At 43.6% G+C, this 21,780-nt stretch overlaps 1 protein-coding gene across 3 annotated transcripts in view; it reads right to left on the bottom strand.

Moving 5' to 3' along the window:
- The window catches only part of LOC126416653 (uncharacterized), a 132,910-nt gene extending 111,334 nt beyond the window's left edge, over positions 1-21,576 (bottom strand). For 2 of the 3 annotated variants that reach the window (XM_050084451.1, XM_050084449.1), the window contains exon 1: positions 21,439-21,576. The gene's annotated coding sequence lies outside the window, so the exon portion shown is untranslated. The other variant, XM_050084450.1, reaches the window with a different exon arrangement.
- Positions 21,577-21,780: the final 204 nt, after the last annotated feature.

The following is a 21,780-nucleotide window of genomic DNA, read 5'->3' as shown; positions in this document are numbered from 1 at the left end:
ACAGTTATGTGAGACGGAATATTCGTCTTAACGTCCATTTCTACACTGCGGACCCCGTTAAAACACTGCAGTTTAGAGCGATGCGACCATCTTTCATTTGCAATTGATTTACTGTACCCGTAGTCTGAAGCAACTTCCTTAATCTTAACATGTTCAATTTCAATGGGAAGATTCAAGACACGAACGGTTTTGTAATGAATGTCCGCTCCATAGATGGAAACCTTACTTTTATAACCATTTCTATGCACAAAATCTTACTTCATAGCCCCACTTTCGTAACACTTTATCAACAGTCGAAGCACTGATTATCTTGACAAAAACACAGTATTTTTCCTGATCCAGTTGCCAGGTATGAACGGTTTCCGAATTTAGTCCAATTACCTGTGTAATCCAGTCATCTATTTCCAGGGATGTCGGCTGAACAGGACGGGATTCCTTGTCAAACGCAAATACCAGAGTATTCTTCCTGAGGTTTGTAGCCATGGTTAATCCAGCGAAGCAATTTCGGTTAAACAACCGAAATTCCAAGTAGCAGCAGCAAGACCAGAAAGAGCGATCAGATCACAAGGAACAGGAACGAACACGGAGATTAACGGACGGACGGCACTCGGCTAAGCACAAGCGCAGCGATGTAAACACTGAAGTGCAGCGCAACAGTTAACAGCGGCCACTCGCGAGCGCGGCTGAAACGGAACTGACGACCGAGACTCGAACTCGGGACCTTTGCCATTCGCGGGCAAGTGCTCTTCTACCAACTTTTTTTTCCATTTTGTTCGTTATTGATCGTTGCGGACGTCGCAAGACATCCTGTTCAAGTTTGGTGGTTGATCCTTCGACTCAGTTTTCTATTACAGAGGCCAACCGGCTCTCTGACCGAACACGCTGAGCTACCGTGCCGGCTATCAAATGAGCTCCCGGAGCACGACTCAGGCCGCGTCCTCACAGCTATAATTCCGCAGTACCTCGCCTCCTACCTCCGTCTCGGTCCGGCACACAGCTTTAATCTGCCAGGAAGTTTCATATCAGCGCCCACTCCACTGTAGAGTGAAAATTTCATTCTAGAGATACTTGGTGATTGCAGTATTCGGTGGTGTAGGCCGTCTTATTGTTGCAGTTCACTGCTCACGGCTGAATGATTGTAATTTGCTGGACACTGATGGTGGTGTTGGCAGCAGTCGTAGCAATGCGGCGATATGGTACATTAGTCAGTTGAGGCTGTTGCCCACCCACTATGTTAACGAAACAAAATTAGCGATTCCGTGCAGTGTGGTCAATCTGCACTGGAAACAGTGCGATGGAGGCCTACTATCCCAACAGGGACACGGTAGACATGGTATTCTGTTGTGGGCTGGTGTTGGCAGTAATCTCCAGGCCCTTGAATTGTGTGCCGAACGGCATCCACAACGCGCCATTCCATTTGCAAGAACGGTCAGCAGGCTATTCCAGCGACTTGCAGACACTGGATCATTCCGACAAGGACAGCGATACGCCCTGCACAGTCCGCGCGCCAGAGATGGAGGAGCAGATATTGTGAATTGCACAAGATAATTCTGAAGCTAGTGCTCGAAGAATTGGAGCTGCTGTAGGTAACAACCGTACTCTTGTACGGCCAGTTGTATACCAGCAGTTGCTTTATCCTTATTACATACAATGCGTGCAAGCTTTTCTGCCAGGCGACCACAATGTCCGATTATAGTTCCGCCAATGGCTTCCACAACGGATTTCTGATCTAATACCTGTTGAGATATGGACCACTGAAGATGCAATTTTCATGGACTGTGCGGCTGGTTCCGGTGGAGGTTCGAGTGCTCCCTCGGGCATAGGTGTATGTGTTTGTCCTTAGGATAGTTTAGGTTAAGTAGTGTGTAAGCTTAGGGACTGATGACCTTAGCAGTTAAGTCCTATAAGATTTCACACGCATTTGAACATTTTTTTGATACAATTTACTGGAACACTGTACTAGAAGACAGCGACACTGAAGAGCCAAAGAAACTGGTATATGCATATTGAAATACAGAGATATCTAAATAGGCAGAATACGGCGCTGCGGTCGGCAACACCTATATAAGACAACAAGTGTCTGGCGTAGTTGTTAGATCGGTTACTGCTGCTACAATGGCAGGTTACCAAGATTTAAGTGAGTTTGAACGTGGTGTTATACTCGCCACACGAGCGATGGCACACAGCATCTCCGAGGTAGCGATGAAGTGGGGATTTTCCCGCACGACCATTTCACGAGTGTACTGGGAATATCAGGAGGTAAAACATCAAATCTCCGACATCGCTGCGGCCGGAAGAAGATCCTGCAGGAACGGGTCCAACGACAAATGAAGAGAATCGTTCAACGTGACAGAAGTACAACCCTTCCGCAAATTGCTGCAGGTTTCAACGCTGGGCCATCAACAAATGTCATTGTGCGAACCATTCAACGAAACATCTTCGATATGGGGTTTCCGAGCCGAAGGCTCACTCATGTAGCCTTGATGACTGCACGACACAAAGCTTTATACCTCGCCTGGCCCGTCAACACTGACATTGGACTGTTGATGACTGGAAACATGTGGCCTGGTCGGACGAGTCTTTTTTCAAATAGTATCGACTGGATGGACGTGTACAGGTATGGTGACAACCTCATGAATCCATGGGCCCTGCATGTCAGCAGGGGACTGTTCAATGTGATGGATGCTCTGTAATGGTGTGGGGCGTGTGCAGTTAGAGTGATATATGACCCTGATGTGTCTAGATACGACTCTGACAGGTGCTACGTACGTAAGCATCCTGTCCATCCATTCATATCCAGTGTGCATTTCAACGGATATGGACAATTCCAGCAGGACAATGCGTCACCACACACGTCTAGAATTTGCTACGGAGTGGCTCCAGGAACACTCTTCTGAATTTAAACACTTCCGCTAGCCACTAAACTCCCAAGACCTGAAGATTATAGAGCACATCTGGGATGCCTTGCAACGTGCTGTTCAGAAGAGATTCCACCCCATCGTACTGTTACGGATTTATGGACAGCCATGGAGGCTTCGTGGTGTCAGTTCCCTCCAGTACTAATTCAGACATTTGTCGAGTCCATGCCGCAACGGCTTACGCCACTTACGCGTGCTCGCGGGGGCCCTACACGATATTAGGCAGGTGTACCAGTTTCTTTGGCTCTTCAGCGTATATAGGCCTATTACGAAAAGTAATGGTTCCTTATGGCACGCCAAAAGTAACTTTTACGCCTGAAGACTTCTCTCCTTTGAGAATGACATGCTGCGTTCTGTTTGCTGGAAACTCTTCAGTTCAATCGTACAGTAGGCTTGATATTTCGTACGCTTGTATTTTACTGATTAGGCGGCAGTGGGAAACTGTTTCAAACGCCTTGAGGAAGTCAAGGAACACGGCATCTGCAACATCCCGTTGCCAGCGATGTGGAAGTCGTAGGATACTCTTAGCAGTCCCAGTTGTGTTGACAGCTCGAGCGGCGCGGTCTATTGCCAGAAGAATTTGTAGCAGTTCTGAAGCGAATGCCATGATGTGTTTCCTTCAGTTCTGAAATCGAGTTGAACACACGAGGGCTTAAATCAGGGGAGTGCAGTAGGTGCTATAGTACTTAGCAGCCCCATCAGTCGAACAAATCAGTAACAGCTTATACTGTACGTGCTTGAGCATTGTCCTGCAAAATGATGGTCAGGCCCTGCAGAAAGTGTAATCACTTCTGTCTCTAAGCTGGTCGTAGGTTTTGTTCCAAAAATGAACAGCACAGAGACAGAAATGATGACACTTTCTGCAGGGCCTGACCATCATTTTGCAGGACAATGCTCAAGCACGTACAGTGCAAGCTGTTGCTGATTTGTTTGACTGATGGGGCTGCTAAATGCTGTACAACCTACTGCATCCCCCTGACTTAAGCCCTTGTGAGTTCAACTCGATTTCTAAACTGAAGGAAACACTTCACGCCACTCGCTTCAGAACTGCTACAAATTCGTCGGGCAATAGACCGCGCCGCTCGAGCTGTCAACACAAATGGCACTGCTAAGAGTATCCTACGACTTCCACGTCGCTGGCAACGGGTTATACACAATGCTGGTGACTACTTTGAACGTCACTTAAACTTTGAAACATGTATCTATTTCGTAAGAGCTGTAAATATATAGTTCTCACTATTAAAGTTCCAACCCCCGTATTAGGAGTCACACCCTAGCCGTTCTCACTGCAATCTTCGACAATATACGCATGTCTTACTCCCACGATATCTTTTTCCAATTAGTAAGTCAAGTCTGGTTGAAACTGCTCCAGGTGACACAGAGTCATGCTTATTTTTGCTTTCGGTCTCCTTGTCACTCATACTCTTTCTTCTAGAGGATTTCTATCTTTTTTTCCCCTCTAAACAGTGGGTCGTATATGTACCAAGAGTGTTGAAATTGTTCTGGGCCTTCCGATTTTTCTGCTGCCAACCTATACTGTTGCAAGGTCTATCTTGTCCTCTTCATCCACGGGTATCCCTTCTGTTCCTGACAATGGACTTTTAGCTCTGTTCCCGCACTTGCAGAAAATTATAGTGAATTAATGGGGGTCCGCCTTCTTGCGAGAAAACAATTTTTTTGATATGTTTAATCCCCGAACATATTTCACCACATTTGTGACAACAATAAAAGAAACAACTCGTTGAAGATGCCACAACTGTGCTGAAACATGTTCGGGGATTAAACTAATCGAAAATGTGTCTTCTTGCAAGAACGTAGACTCCCTTTTTAACTCGCTTAGCCGATGCTTTTGTTGTCTGCAGTTACACATCTCTTTTCGTCTCCATAACTCTGCGTTGTTTTACATGTTTATTTAATAATACTGTGCGCCATTTGCTGACATTTTTCGTCCAGCCCCACACGAAATGGGTGAGCCTGGAGGAGAAAAAGAAAAAGAAAAAAAAATAACGCCTAGTTAGCGGCATTCGTTAGCACGCCGCTTACGGGATCCGGGGAGACGTGCCGGTCTGGAATCGATTCCTCCCGGGCCGATGTGTCGGACAGCCTGGATGTGGGCTTGGTCAGTACCCATGGCCCTCCCCAGTTACAAGATTCGTAAACAGTTAAAAAACGTTCGCATACTTTCGCGTGGGAGAACACTAGACGCAGACAGTTGGGGGTCCACAAATTCCGTGTGCGGGGGGAGGGAGGGTGGGGGATGGCAATGGCGGCGCAAGGAAGGGCGTTGGGCCATCTTCTACTACCAACTCAGCCAAATCCAATGATTTTTGTGACGACCCCATGAAGATACCGGATTAAGGCTAGGAAACAGAAGCAGGGCAGCCCAAGAACGCATTCCGACATTCAGGTCTAGTGGCTTAATGAGAACCCGGAAACCCAAATAAGACTGGCGGGACGAAGCAATGAATCGTAATCCTTCTGAATTTGAGGTCAGTACCTTGGCCACTGCGTTATACCCGACGGCAAAACATAGTCTTATCACTACCACGTATTAAGCTTTTTAGTGCAATCTCTTCAGTTCGACTAATAAGAAATATATTTAGCTAATAGTTTTGTTACATGTAATTGACGATATAGGGCGCTGAAACTTATTGCAGAAAGGAGTGACACCTTGCAGAAGGTGAAAAAAGTATTGGTGTGTGTATCTTTGCCGTTACATGGGTTCTGTATGCAGATAAAGGTCACCAGTTCCTTTGTGTCGTATACGACACGCGGGAGGCGAAGAGGGTAAGATTTGACAATCGTCTGTACTGGATCTTTCGGCATGAAATCCCACATAAATGTAAGGGGTAGACCTTTGGCTTAAAATGTTGTCTAGGATGTCTGATTTATTGTAATGTGCATCCCAAGCTCCGTTAACGAGTTAAAAAGCGATTTGTGCTAAAAAAAAAAAGGTCTCCGGTAGGTTATTCACAGAGGGAATAGCATGTCGACTCGCGGTCGGTGTGACAGCATGTAACTTCAACGACGCCCTAGCAGGCATTATGGAAACTGAAAGTGTTCGAACTTGCGATCGGGCCGGCCTGTTACAACTTTTTACACAAAAGCGGACGAGAAGCGTATCGAGCGAGCAGAGCAGCGAACAGCAGAACCTGCCAAAGAGGCATGTACGACCACCATTCCCACGAAGACGATGAATGAGGATTTCCTGTTGGATCTTGAAGGATGCTGTATGGTTCCGGAATCGCATACATCGCCGCTTTGCGTTATCTTCTTAGGCGAAATAAATGTCATTTTGTTCAACATGTCACCATGTTGTTAGAACTTAACATTTTTCAATTATCCGACGTATGCTGATAAAAAATATAATGAAAATGACTTGTACAAAATTATTTTGTTACAGGTCCAGTACGAGGGCTTCTGGAATGCCTGCCGATGACCAGTATTGCGGCTGGAAAGGATCCTTACATCTGATGCAGCGGTTACAGGGAGCGTCCGAAGGGGACACAAAACTGATTTCTTAAAGACAAATGTGTAAGGAACAAAATCGTTCGTCAGATTCAGCATTGCTTTTACACTCCTGGAAATGGAAAAAAGAACACATTGACACCGGTGTGTCAGACCCACCATACTTGCTCCGGACACTGCGAGAGGGCTGTACAAGCAATGATCACACGCACGGCACAGCGGACACACCAGGAACCGCTGTGTTGGCCGTCGAATGGCGCTAGCTGCGCAGCATTTGTGCACCGCCGCCGTCAGTGTCAGCCAGTTTGCCGTGGCATACGGAGCTCCATCGCAGTCTTTAACACTGGTAGCATGCCGCGACAGCGTGGACGTGAACCGTATGTGCAGTTGACGGACTTTGAGCGAGGGCGTATAGTGGGCATGCGGGAGGCCGGGTGGAAGTACCGCCGAATTGCTCAACACGTGGGGCGTGAGGTCTCCACAGTACATCGATGTTGTCGCCAGTGGTCGGCGGAAGGTGCACGTACCCGTCGACCTGGGACCGGACCGCAGCGACGCACGGATGCACGCCAAGACCGTAGGATCCTACGCAGTGTCGTAGGGGACCGCACCGCCACTTCCCAGCAAATTAGGGACACTGTTGCTCCTGGGGTATCGGCGAGGACCATTCGCAACCGTCTCCATGAAGCTGGGCTACGGTCCCGCACACCGTTAGGCCGTCTTCCGCTCACGCCCCAACATCGTGCAGCCCGCCTCCAGTGGTGTCGCGACAGGCGTGAATGGAGGGACGAATGGAGACGTGTCGTCTTCAGCGATGAGAGTCGCTTCTGCCTTGGTGCCAATGATGGTCGTATGCGTGTTTGGCGCCGTGCAGGTGAGCGCCACAATCAGGACTGCATACGACCGAGGCTCACAGGGCCAACACCCGGCATCATGGTGTGGGGAGCGATCTCCTACACTGGCCGTACACCACTGGTGATCGTCGAGGGGACACTGAATAGTGCACGGTACATCCAAACCGTCATCGAACCCATCGTTCTACCTTTCCTAGACCGGCAAGGGAACTTGCTGTTCCAACAGGACAATGCACGTCCGCATGTATCCCGTGCCACCCAACGTGCTCTACCCTGGCCAGCAAGATCTCCGGATCTGTCCCCCATTGAGCATGTTTGGGACTGGATGAAGCGTCGTCTCACGCGGTCTGCACGTCCAGCACGAACGCTGGTCCAACTGAGGCGCCAGGTGGAAATGGCATGGCAAGCCGTTCCACAGGACTACATCCAGCATCTCTACGATCGTCTCCATGGGAGAATAGCAGCCTGCATTGCTGCGAAAGGTGGATATACACTGTACTAGTGCCGACATTGTGCATGCTCTGTTGCCTGTGTCTATGTGCCTGTGGTTCTGTCAGTGTGATCATGTGATGTATCTGACCCCAGGAATGTGTCAATAAAGTTTCCCCTTCTTGGGACAATGAATTCACGGTGTTCTTATTTCAATTTCCAGGAGTGTATTTTACTCGAAAAAACGACCACGAAAATCACCTTTTCACTGCCCCCTTAAGTTGAAAAACTGTCTCTTTCTGATAATTAGTAACTGTCGTTGACAAACGGCAGGGAATAATCAATAATGGCTAACAATGTTCACAATGAAAAGAAAAGAACACGACAATATCTTTTTACAAGATTAGTGGTAGAGGTTATAACGCACCCGTCGTGATGTTCTACGAAAGATGTTAGTTGATTGAAAATATGACCATGAAGACATCGGGTTACCCGACGCCGACTTATAATTAAATTTCAGTACATGTCGTAAAATTATCCCAGTTTTATGATCACGTGCTGACAATTGGTAATTAGACTGAAACAAAACCGCTCTGAAAAATTATAGGCTGCTAAATATGGGTAACACTACCTCACTGGATCACATATTGATCTAAAAACGTAATAACACTAATAATTAATACTCAAGTCACACTATCACGCACGCACATTAAAGTACTACTCATACAGATAAAATACTGCAGGTTACAAAACTGAAAGATTGACTGAAATGGCTGAAACAGCACGCTGGTAACAAAGCTTTATACCGTACTTCAGTGCCAAAATAATTTGTTACGAAAGAACCATGGACCTTGCCGCTGGGAAGGGGGGGGGGGGGGGGGAGGCTTGCGTGCCTCAACGATACAGATGGCCGTACCGTAGGTGCAACCACAACGGAGGGGTATCTGTTGAGAGGCCAGACAAACGTTTGGTTCTTGAAGAGGGGCAGCATCCTTTTCAGTAGTTGCAGGGGCAACAGTCTGGATGATTGACTGATCTCACCTTGTAACACTTACCAAAACGGCCTTGCTGTGCTGGTACTGCGAACGGCTGAAAGCAAGGGGAAACTACAGCCGTAATTTTTCCCGAGGGCATGCAGCTTTACTGTATGGTTAAATGATGATGGCGTCCTCTTGGGTAAAATATTCCGGAGGTAAAATAGTACCCCATTCGGATCTCCGGGCGGGGACTACTCAAGAGGACGTCGTTATCAGGAGAAAGAAAACTGGCGTTCTACGGATCGGAGCGTGGAATGTCAGATCCCTTAATCGAACAGGTAGGTTAGAAAATTTAAAAAGGGAAATGGGTAGGGTAAAGTTAGATATAGTGGGAATCAGTGAAGTTCGGTGGCAGGAGGAACAAGACTTTGGTCAGGTGAATACAGGGTTATAAATACAAAATCAAATAGGGGTAATGCAGGAGTAGGTTTAATAATGAATAAAAAAATAGGAGTGCGGATAAGCTACTACAAACAGCATAGTGAACGCATTATTGTGGCCAAGGTAGACACGAAGCCCATGCCTACTACGGTGGTACAAGTTTATATGCCAACTAGCTCTGCAGATGAAGAAATTGATGAAATGTATGATGAGATAAAAGAAATTATTCAGATAGTGAAGGGAGACGAAAATTTAATAGTCATGGGTGACTGAAATTCGAGTGTAGGAAAAGGGAGAGAAGGAAACATAGTAGGTGAATATGGATTGGGGCTAAGAAATGAAAGAGGAAGCCGTCTGTTAGAATTTCGCACAGAGCATAACTTAATCATAGCTAACACTTGGTTCAAGAATCATAAAAGAAAGTTGTATACATGGAAGAATCCCGGAGATACCAAAAGGTATCAGATAGATTATATAATGGTACGACAGAGATTTAGGAACCAGGTTTTAAATTGTAAGACATTTCCAGGGGCAGATGTAGACTCTGACCACAATATATTGGTTATTAACTGTAGATTAAAACTGAAGAAATTGCAAAAAGGTGGGAATTTAAGGAGATGGGACCTGGATAAACTGACTAAACCAGAGGTTGTACAGAGTTTCAGGGAGAGCATAAGGGAACAATTGACAGCAATGGGGGAAAGAAGTACAGTAGAAGAAGAATGGGTAGCTCTGAGGGATGAAGTAGTGAAGGCAGCAGAGGATCAAGTAGGTAAAAAGATGAGGGGTAGTAGAAATCCTTGGGTAACAGAAGAAATATTGAATTTAATTGATGAAAGGAGGAAACATAAAAACGCAGTAAATGAAGCAGGCAAAAAGGAATACGAACGTCTCAAAAATGAGATCGACAGGAAGTGCAAAATGGCTAAGCAGGGATGGCTAGAGTACAAATGTAAGGATGTAGAGGCTTGTCTCACTAGGGGTAAGATAGATACTGCCTACAGGAAAATTAAAGAGACCTTTGGAGAGAAGAGAATCACTTGTATGAATATCAAGAGCTCAGATGGCAACCCAGTTCTAAGCAAAGAAGGGAAGGCAGAAAGGTGGAAGGAGTATATAGAGAGTTTATACAAGGGCGATGTACTTGAGGACAATATTATGGAAATGGAAGAGGATATAGATGAAGATGAAATGGGAGATAAGATACTGCGTGAAGAGTTTGACAGAGCACTGAAAGACCTGAGTCGAAACAAGGCCCCGGGAGTAGGCAACATTCCATTAGAACTACTGATGGCCTTGGGAGAGCCAGTCCTGACAAAACTCTAGCATCTGGTGAGCAAGATGTATGAGACAGGCGAAATACCCACAGACGTCAAGAAGAATATAATAATTCCAATCCCAAAGGAAGCAGGTGTTGACAGATGTGAAAATTACCGAACTATCAGTTTAATAAGTCACAGCTGCAAAATACTAATGCGAATACTTTACAGACGAATGGAGAAGCTGGTAGAAGCCGACCTAGGGGAAGATCAGTTTGGATTCCGTAGAAATATTGGAATGAGGCAATACTGACCTTGCGACTTATCTTAGAAGAAAGATCAAGGAACGGCAAACCTACGTTTCTAGCATTTGTAGACTTAGAGAAAGCTTTTGACAATGTTGACTGGAATACTCTCTTTCAAATTCTAAAGGTGGTAGGTGTAAAATACAGGGAGCGAAAGGTTATTTACAATTTGTACAGAAACCATATGTCAGTTATAAGAATCGAGGGGCATGAAAGGTAAGCAGTGGTTGGCAAGGGAGTGAGACAGGGTTGTAGCCTCTCCCCAATGTTATTCAATCTGTATATTGAGCAAGCAGTGAAGGAATCAAAAGAAAATTCGGAGTACGTATTAAAATCCATGGAGAAGAAATAAAAACTTTGAGGTTCGCCGATGACATTGTAATTCTGTCAGAGACAGCAAAGGACTTGGAAGAGCAGTTAAACGAAATGAACAGTGTCTTGAAAGGAGGATATAAGATGAACATCAACAACAGCAAAACTTGTATGATGGAATGTAGTCGAATTAAGTTGGGTGATGCTGAGGGAATTAGATTAGGAAATGTAGTAAAGGAGTTTTGCTATTTGGGGAGCAAAATAACTGATGATGGTCGAAGTAGAGAAGATATAAATTGTGGACTGGCAATGGCAAGGAAAACGTTTCTGAAGAAGAAAAATTTGTTAACATCGAGTATAGATTTAAGTGTCAGGAAGTCGTTTCTGAAAGTATTTGTATGGAGTGTAGCTATGTATGGAAGTGAAACATGAACGATAAATAGTTTGGACAGGAAGAGAATAGAAGCTTTCGAAATGTGGTGCTACAGAAGAATGCTGAAGATTCGATGGGTAGATCACATAACTAATGAGGAGGTATTGAATAGAATTGGGGAGAAGAGGAGTTTGTGGCACAACTTGACGAGAAGAAGGGACCGGTTGGTAGGACATGTTCTGAGGCATCAAGGGATCACAAATTTAGCATTGGAGGGCAGCGTGGAGAGTAAAAATCATAGAGGGAGACCAAGAGATGAATACACTAAGTAGATTCAGAAGGATGTAGGTTGTAGTAGGTACTGGGAGATGAAGAAACTTGCATAGGATAGGGTAGCATGGAGAGCTGCATCAAACCAGTCTCTGGACTGAAGACCACAACAACAACAACACGCAAGACTAAAAGTAGTTTACAGAAGGAATCAGTTGTTTAAACTGGTTTTAACTCAATAGTCTCAGAATGTGAACGCAAACTGTTAGCGAAAAACTGCATTTGGTAATTTCCAAGAAACGATGTACATCGAAATCTCGCCCTCACTGCGAGCCGCGTATATCGACCGCTCGACTCTCGAAGCGGGAAATATGGACAATGTTTCTTGTTTGGACAACGGAACGTTGCATGAAAGTAGCAGAACATTGCACCAGAGTAGTGGAAATCATGAGTGAATCCAGTGAAAGGTTCATGTCGAATTCTCTCACGTGGAAGCAGTTGATTTACAGTTTGAATAATACCGAAAAAGGCCCAGAATTCTTTTGGCCATATGGATTTTTTCCAAATCGCGTCGCGAGGAATTGCGTTCACTGTGGCTCCGCAAATTTTGTGACGCTGTCGAAGAGTACATCGAAAGTTAATTTTCCTTTTCAACTTATGTATAAGAAATGGAGGAACAGAAGTTGTATAATAAAGAACACGTAAAACTTTGACAGTACAAAATTAGGTACTGACCAGAGCATCGTACTTGTTGCGTGTTGAATACTTAAGTTTACATTGCAAGAGACTGCGTCCGAGTGCGAACTTTCAGTAAATACGGTTTATGACTATTGCGGCATTTGTGGGGATGTGTGTTGTGTTATTGTTACTAATAACAGAATGCCCACTGTTGCCGAAAACAAAATTTTAGAAGTAGATGAACCTTACACCGCAATCCGCTAGTATAGAACAGGACGACTACGTAAGAATAAAATAGAATGTTTCAGGGTTTATAGCGGAATCGAGCGGGCGTCAGGAAAGTGCTTCATTTTACCAAAGGGAAAGAAAACGTTGTTGCCTCTCATTAAACATTTCATTTTACCAAATGATGACCGATGGTTGTAAATCATACAAAACATCGAAAAACGAGGGAGCTGATCATGACTTCATCAATCATTCAGTAGAATTTTATCGTCCGATGACCCATGCACACACAGAACACTGAGTGTCTCTGAGTCACGAAGTCTATTAAGAAAGAGGAGAGACACGAGTATCGAGATTAATCGTCCATATTTCAGTTTTTCTATTTTCACAGCTTACGACAGTCTGGAAAATCTGTGACACTCTCCCAGTTTCCATAAAAGACGTGTTGAGAATATATCCTAGGTAAGGGAAAAAGGAATTTGTCCGTTACCTACACCACAGATGGTATTGTGCACGACGATTGTATGACTGATAAGTGATGTTATTCATTTCTTTAAGAAATTCTCAAGAACGAAAAAAGAGCAGTTACTCTCTCTTCTTGAATGACGTTCTATTTTCAATATGTTCCTTTTTTTCACGTCTCTCTTGTCAACATCTCTGGAGTCGAGCGTTCGCTGTGATGGCGCTATTTCGATGCGCGCACGGTAGGGTTGTGACTTCGATGGGCACCGTTTCGTGAAAATTATCCTGTTCTTCGCAAGTAATTATGACTCTGCTGGATTGTTGCTGTGACATGGCTGTTCAGTGGCAGATAAATAATCTCTATATCTTTCCTCGTTCCTTTTACAGTCATGTTACGTTAATTATTATTGAGTGGCAGATCTCTTCTGTGGTAATTTCCACATAAAGCCACGTTATAAATATTCTTCCATACGTATTTCATCGATCATCACAGAATGTTCACAGTTACACATAGTGCACAACGAACCGACTGCCACAGACACTTCTCTCAAAGTTGTTCCGATGAAGATATTGACTGGTTAACAAGAGCAGCTCACGCACACGTACAATCATCCTTTACATACTTTGTTTCATTTTAACACACATTCTATTTTTCAATGTAAATTAACTTTTGAAATAACTGATTACACAAATAATATTATCCACAAACACTAAAGTGCTCAGCCGGCCGCGGTGGTCTAGCAGTTCTAGGCGCTCAGTCCGGAACCGCGCGACTGCTACGGTCGCAGGTTCGAATTCTGCCTCTGGCATGGGTGTGTGTGATGTCCTTAGGTTAGTTAGGTTTAAGTAGTTCTAAGTTCTAGGGGACTGATGACCACAGATGTTAAGTCCCATAGTGCTCAGAGCCATTTGAGCCACTAAAGTGCTCAGACAGAAATGACTTGTGCAAACAGTTTCTTAATGCTGCTAACAGATAGCGACGGTTACAGAATATTACAGAACAGTGGATTGAATGGATTGAAATTAACTATTTACTGGTACATGCAAAAATACTATGAAGAAAAAATATTAAATCACTTAAATTGTATGTATACGGTAGCGTGAACAATTTTATAGACATTTTTTCGAAGTACTGTGTCTTGGCTCTAAGTATCATCGCCCATAAAAGGCGCTTGGGTGTTACAATACAAACACTACTTGTTTTTCCTGTGGCTGAAAAAAGGTTAAGTTTTGCAGCATTTCATGTGAAATGTCTTAAAACAATTCTGTTTTAGCACAAAGTGCGGAACGATTCCATATTTTCCACATTTGACAGTCGAATACCTCTGGGGGCAAAGCCTACATCTTACCTGTTGGCCCATCCTCTGGCCAGTGACCATAACTGACCTACTGCACATTACTGACCGGATCAGGAGCTGCTGTTTACTTCTTACTGTTAAATTACTTTCCATCCAGTACTCAAAGCCAGGCTTCCTCTCCCAAGGAAAGATCAGTCCATTGGCCACGTCCCAGGTAAGAATTCACCAACTATTTTGTACAATAACTCATCTTTAAGATTTCCTCTTTCCGTTTACAACCAGTTTTCGTTACGTAAGAAAAACAGCGTCACAAAACTAGGAAGACACTGTTGCACCGGTAATTGACGCTCACATAACCTTGCACGGTAGCTGCTAAAGTTGCTCACTAGTCAGAAACTTCACCAGAGACAACAGACTATCGCTGTATATGAGAACTTAATAACATCTTGCTAGTACCATTGCCGATTGAAAGATGAAACTTTAAATGCGATCCAGATAACAGTCTGCAATTTTGGTGTTGCTTGCGGGCAACACCGACAAACAGAGGGTTAATAAATTCAGAAACGAAAACTTTGCTGTAGTTTTACGTCTGGCAAGTCAATGACTAATTCTATGTTCCTGCCTTGACATAACTTCGTCGTTGCAGCAAGCCGCATCATGAATCATTTAGAGGTAATTCTAAGAAGTGAAATGAAATGAGGTGAACACTTACAAGCAGTAGTGGGGAAGACTTCGACTTGCTGGAGGCATTCTGGGGAAGTGTGGTGAATTTCTAAAGGAAATCTCGGACAAGACGTTAATGCGACCCATTCCAGAACACTGTTCCAGGGTTTGTAGTCATCAAGTAGGTGTTATAACAGGAATCAGAGGTATTAAGAGATGCGCCGCTAGATATAACACATCTGAAGAAACATATACGGCAAGGTTAAGCCGTCATCAATCCGAAGATTGGCTTGAGCAACAGATTGCTTTACAAGGCATCATCCCGTCGCAGTGATACGCCGTTGCCTTGCTCCTACCTCTGAATTTTACCCATATTTATATGGAGGGCCCTACGGTTTAACACGGACTCCGAAACATGGCGCAATTCGGAATTTTTCACATTATGAGACACTGCCAGAGTTGAGAGAAGTGGTAAGTGTAAGATAAAAATACTAGAAACCCAAGATGTTTCAATACGTACTCGGGCACTTTACCTGCGTGCCACCGACCCACGCCGAAGATTAACAATCTTGTCGAGGAATCCTGTTGGGTAAATTTAGAGAACAGCTTTTCCAGGAAGACTGTACGATAATTCTGCTGTCACCTTCGCATATCTCTCCTAGGAACCGTAAGAATAAGATAAGAGAGATTAGGGGGCGCACAGCGGCATATAAGCATTTCCCCATTGCTCAGCTCGAGAATGGAATAGGAATTAAATTCGCTAATATTGGTACAATGTTGTTTCCTCCGCACATTATGCAATGGCTTGCGGAGCATTCAGAAAAACGGAAAATTTTAAAATTGTGTTTGTAGCCCTGTGTGATTGTAAACTCAGAGTAACATATCAAAACCAGCTCACGCCATCTTGGCGTTTAGTTAACAAGGATACAGTATATGGAGTGGAATGTAACATGATTTTTCCGTCAGAGCTTTTTATAAAATCTGTTAGTATAGGTTATCTGTCTTGTATGCAACATGATTTTTCCGTTAAAGCTTTTTATAAAATCTGTTAGTATAGATTATCTGTCTTGAGCCGACTGCAATCTGATTAAAAAGAATTACACCAGACGCGTTACGCTTTTATTTATAAAGCATCTTCTGTGGTTAGTGGTGTTTCTTTACATAATTTGCTCCTTCCCTTCGTGCTAGCAGTGTTTGCTGTCGACAGGCTTTCATTTCGTATCTGCACTAGGCAGTTTTTGGCCTTCTGCGTTATTTCTTGTGCTGTACTATTTACCACTGACTTTATTAACTGTTTTTCATTCTTCACTACCCTGAATTTTGTTGTACTGCAGCCACTGGACAGTCTGTACACACTGCCACGATTATATCATCGCAGTACCAGACTGTCGCTCACGGTTCGAGGAAGCCAGCTTACTGGGAAGTGCTGACGTACCTAGCTCGGAGCCATTCAGTGTGTTTGTAAGTGCCTGCGCGCCGTTGTAACTGTTTCTTAGGACAGCTGAGCGTTGTTGGGGAGGTGTTTACAGATGGGGTCAGTTCTGGTGATTCGGATTTTCTATATAGGCAGTCATATGACAGTTGCCAGCAGGGAGTAGGTGTCTTAATTACTCATCAAAAAGAGTTTAAGTTCAGCTCAAAACAAAGTCTAAGAACGAAGAGCCTAACTGCTTCGATTAGCTTCGTGGTTAGTGTTTAATGCTTCTGGCTGATGATTCAGTGGTCGCGGGTTCGATTCCTGGTAACCACAAATTTTTCCGGGAAGATATGGAACAGTGTTTACGTGGCCTAGGAAGTGTTGTTACGGTAGATCGATAGCCAAGAGCCACATTGCGTATTTACTGATTACTCACAAGAGGTGGAGAAGCGGTGTGAGATGAGTCAGAATACACTGTGCGTTTGACCTCGTGATTCACCATAGCCTTTCAGCCCAACGACTGCCAGGTGAATCAGACAACATATTTGTGTTTACATTCGAGTTAATATCAAGTGACAATTTTTAAAAAAAATATGCAATAATTTAGATTTGTTTTGAACGTGTTTCACATATTTCACTACGTAACAAGCATATCGAATATGTCTTAGATACTAGAAAATCCTTGGCTTCCCAACTAGATGAGATCTGCTAAAATGCCTCTCTGAAAACGTATAGCATTTTGTCGCAACATTTGTACTGTGGGAAGGTTATTTGTTCGTCATGTTCCAAGTATAACACATTGCGCCATTTCGTAGTGGATAATCTTTTCGCCTTACAGGTGATACTATCACTTTCCAAACCACAGTGGCGACTTTTCTGTGTGTATGTCAAATTTGAATAATACAGTCTTTGATAGAAAATAGCTAATTCACAGATAAACGTACAAGGGTGTGCTGAAAAGTAATGCCTCTGAACTTTTTTATGTGAAAACTCTTAACGCTTTTTACGTAAAACAAACGTTATTAACATTCTACATAGTTACTCTTCATGTGTATATATTTGCAGTGACATGCCACTAGAGGGCTCCGAAATGTAGCGTGCGACATAGTGGTGTGTACATCTAACGTAACTATGTCGGTGCATGAGAAATAGCAACTATGTGGGTGCATGAGAAACACCAACTATATGAGTGCGTGAGAAACAGCGTGCAGTAATCGAGTTTCGAGCTTGAAGAGTTCGTCCATACATGGAGAACCCTCTCACTCAGCATGAAAATGCCATAAGACACACGAGCGCAGTGACACCTGCAACAATCAGACTCCTTCGGTTGTCATCAGTCATCGACCATCAGTCCATACTTGGACCTGTCTGATTTTCACCTGTTATAAAACTCTGCTGGTGGTGAAGTGGTGCAAGCAGAGGGGACCATGATGCTTCGTCAACAACGTAAGACATTCTACAGTGACGATATCAACAAACCGGTCTCTCGTTGGGACAAATGTGTTCGTCGCCAGAATAAGGATGTTAATAATGTCTGTTTTCTTTAAAAAGCTTTAAAGAAATTTCAATAAAAAATCAGAGGCACTATTTTTCAGCATGACCTCGTGTACGGTACCTATGTTTACTTGTGTAAGTGTATCAAACTATACTCAAACGCTTGAATAACAAGTAAACGTTTGTAGCGTAGTGTATCCGAAAATTAACCAATATGATAAAAAGGATGTTAATGCGTAAATCCTAGGAGATATCGGCTAAATATACAACAGGCCGGCCGCGGTAGTCTCGCGGTTCTAGGCGCGCATCCGGAACCGCGTGACTGCTACGGTCGCAGGTTCGAATCCTGCCTCGGGCATGGATGTGTGTGATGTCCTTAGGTTAGTTAGGTTTAAGTAGTTCTAAGTTCTAGGGGACTGATGACCACAGCTGTTAAGTCCCATAGTGCTCAGAGCCATTTGAACCATTTTTTTTTTTTTTTTTTTTTTTTTTTTTTTTTTTTTTTTTACAACAGGTGCCACCACAACAGTCCTTACGAAGTACGAGAGATATGGATGTAAATCTTGAAGGATACTAAGATACAACAACAAATTTTCTGATTATACGCTGAGGACTACACTGCGAGTGACGATGAAACAAAAGACAATTTCATAACTGCATCTATTACATATACTAGACTTGTTTTTGTATTTACAATTATATACCTCATAGAATTAATAATGATAGTAAATTTTTGTAATATAGTTTCTGCAAAAATTGCCATTTTCTCCTCAACTTAATATATATGCCGAACCGTGGACAATGCTGTCGCCTTCCTTGTCGGTCAGTGCAACAAACTGGCAACAATAATGTACTCCAATACCGAACGAAACGAGAGAAACAGTGTGGATACAATCGCCGCTCATGCATCACAACAACATACTAACAGCATTCCTCACACGTCTTAACACGCGATTTCTGTTACCTCAACAGTTATGTATGTAGACCACTGTAAAATATTTAAAATGCATTCGCAAATCTTAAGATGTTTGTCGTAGGCCTACGGACTCCACGAGCGGATCGACACTTCATGGCTTCCAGTTTTTATTTTCAGCATTTTCGCACTACAGTGCCCTGGTTCAATGGATCTTCACAAGCGCCTTATCCATTGAGCAGTCGGAACTTGCAGTGAACAAAGCGTTCGTAAGTAAACATACCCAACTCGGTGGGTAATTTGATGTCAACATTTCCCTTTCAAACATAATTAAAACGAATTTTCATGCGTTGATTATTCACTATTTGTGTAATAGTTGACCACTATAATCGGCAAAAATTAAAAATCTCTGGCACAGTGACTTTATTTAAAGTGGTTAAAGAAATTGTATTATACCTCCATCTCAAGGTACCTCACTCTCTTAATTGTCTGTAACATGAGAAGCTTCACTGAAGGCAAGTGCAAACAATATCTTGTGTACGGAAAACTGTTAATGGGAATCAATACTGAAGAAAACTCAGAAGCATTATTTTGCTTATCCAAAACAATAACAAACAGGTAGTGGTAATTATTATGCTTCAGGAACTTAAGTTTTCATTTGCAGTATTAACATAAAAGATACAGATATATTTTCGTTTAACTGTAACTGTTTGATTCCAGTAATTACTATCTGCGTGACGCTCGATATAAAACTGTCATACTCGTATTTTCAAGCACCGAAATCAGAACCAAGAGGCGCTTCATCACCCAAGCACGCGCTCAATTTGAAACATATATTAGCGTACCGCGATGTGTTTTACTTGCATTCGGATTTCATTTCGTAATAGGCACAAACCCTTTGTTATTTCTATTCCCATTTCACATAATTCGACGTCAACAATGTACCGTCGTAAGCGGAATGGTAAGGAAAACAAAAAAAAAAAAAAAAAAAAAAAAAAAAAAGAAATAGAAGCTTTTGGGGCCGACCTCGTAAATGTTAGACAACATGTTTACCTGGTTGTCGCCTTATACAATACAGCAACACTGACGGCTTACTCAGCTTTCGTGTGAACAGTTTTTAACTATAATTTTTCACACAAATTACTTAGTTAACCCCGTTTCCCAAAATACGTCACTGTTATCGCAACTTCTAAATGATTACTCTGCAATTCACAATTAAGTACTGGTAGAGAGGGTTCACTGAACCACCTTCAAGCTATTTCGCTACCGTTCCACTCTCGAAGAGAGCGCGGGAAAAACGAACAAATCTTTCTTTGCGAGCTCTGATTTCTCTTGTATTTTTGTGATGATCATTTCTCCGTATGTTGATGGGTGTCAACAAAATTATTTTCACACTATGAGGAGGAAGTTGACCGAAATTTTATGAGAAGAACCTGCTGCATTATTGCCACCCCAAGCAGTGTGTCATGTTCCTGGCACTCTCTCCCCTATTTAGCGATGGTACAAAACGAACTGTCCTTCTTTGGACTTTTCCGATGTCCTCCGCCAGTCCTAGCTGATGCGGATCCCAACCCACACAACAATACTCCAGAAGAGAACAGACAATCGTAGTATAAGTAGCCTCTTTAGTAAGAACTGTTACAGTTTCTAATTGTTCTGCCAACGAATCGCAGTCTCTGGTTTGCTTTCACCACAACATTATCTACGCGATCGTTCCAATTTAAGTTATTCATAACTGTAATCCCTAAGGACTTATTTGAATTTACAATTTTTAGATTTGTGTGATTTATCGTGTAACAGAAATTCTGTGGAGTCCTGGCACTACAGCCTACAGGTCCATTTTAGAAATTTAGCAAATCAAAAATAATCTGTGTGTTGTTTACGCTAACTAAAACGCAATGATGTCTCACTGAAGACGTACAATGGCTTGGCACATCACACGATCTGTTCAAACGAAGCTGCAGCAGGATGTTACTGACGACAACAGTTATCGCTTAGCAGTTTGCCGGGTGGCGCAACGCGTCGCCGTGGACATCCCACAGACATCAGCGTGTGAGATTTAACAGAATCACGCGCGGAATAGAACCACAGCTCATACTCTGCGTTTGACCACTGATACCGCAGTAGGTGGAGAATAAGATGTTAAATCGCTCTCGTAAATATCAGCAAGAGTATTTCCCTCTCTCTCACTTACTTGTTGCAAGGAGAGAGAGAGAGAGAGAGAGAGAGAGAGAGAGAGAGAGAGAGAGAGAGAGAGAGAGAAACTGAAACAAATGAGAAGAAACATATCATTCAATGTGTTCGTTGAAAATTTAGTGTCGCAAAAGCAGATTACAGCGCATTAATGGCTCGCTCGCCTTAGAGACGTCACTAACCGTACTTCACAGGACGCAAAACATTCGCCGAAACATTTGACTGCAAGTATCATATCGCTGGTGCGCTGTGACGAACACTCACCAACCTCCGCCTTACAACAATCTCGTGCATGAGGCTCATCACACAATTAAAACATTTCACATTAAAAACACAACGTGTACTGACCAATTGCCCGCCTTCGACTCTTCTACGCGCACATTATTGAAGCATTGTTCAGTTTTTCCCATCGATATTGTGTGTAGGCGAAGCAACGTGGAGTGCTGGCAACAGTTATGAGACCAGTATTCACTCTAACGATGAACTCACCGTTGGTTCAACTGCGCACGAGAGAGAGCCACGACGAACACATTGTACAATTGACGCAGCACTTGACACGCAACTTCTCGCCTCCGCTGCCTGCGCGCGACTAATGCCCCTTGCGAGTGGCCTCAAGTGGGATTCAAGGTTCCCCGTGACTGAGTGGTTTAAGAATGCGCCCACAGATGGCACCACGGGCCACGCGCGGCCGTTCAGGTCAGCGAGAAAGAAGCATGCGCAGGCGGTCACTGTTTCTCGAGCGCTCAGCGGATGTACAAGATGACGAGTACCGTGGGGCGCCATAATGTAAAGATTACTACCGTCAGAAAAGGTTCGACTAAACGGTTCTCT

The sequence above is a fragment of the Schistocerca serialis genome, chromosome 8 (assembly GCF_023864345.2).
Source record: "Schistocerca serialis cubense isolate TAMUIC-IGC-003099 chromosome 8, iqSchSeri2.2, whole genome shotgun sequence".
Taxonomy (NCBI): Eukaryota; Metazoa; Arthropoda; class Insecta; order Orthoptera; family Acrididae; genus Schistocerca; species Schistocerca serialis.
This window is presented reverse-complemented; position numbering and strand designations above follow the sequence as displayed.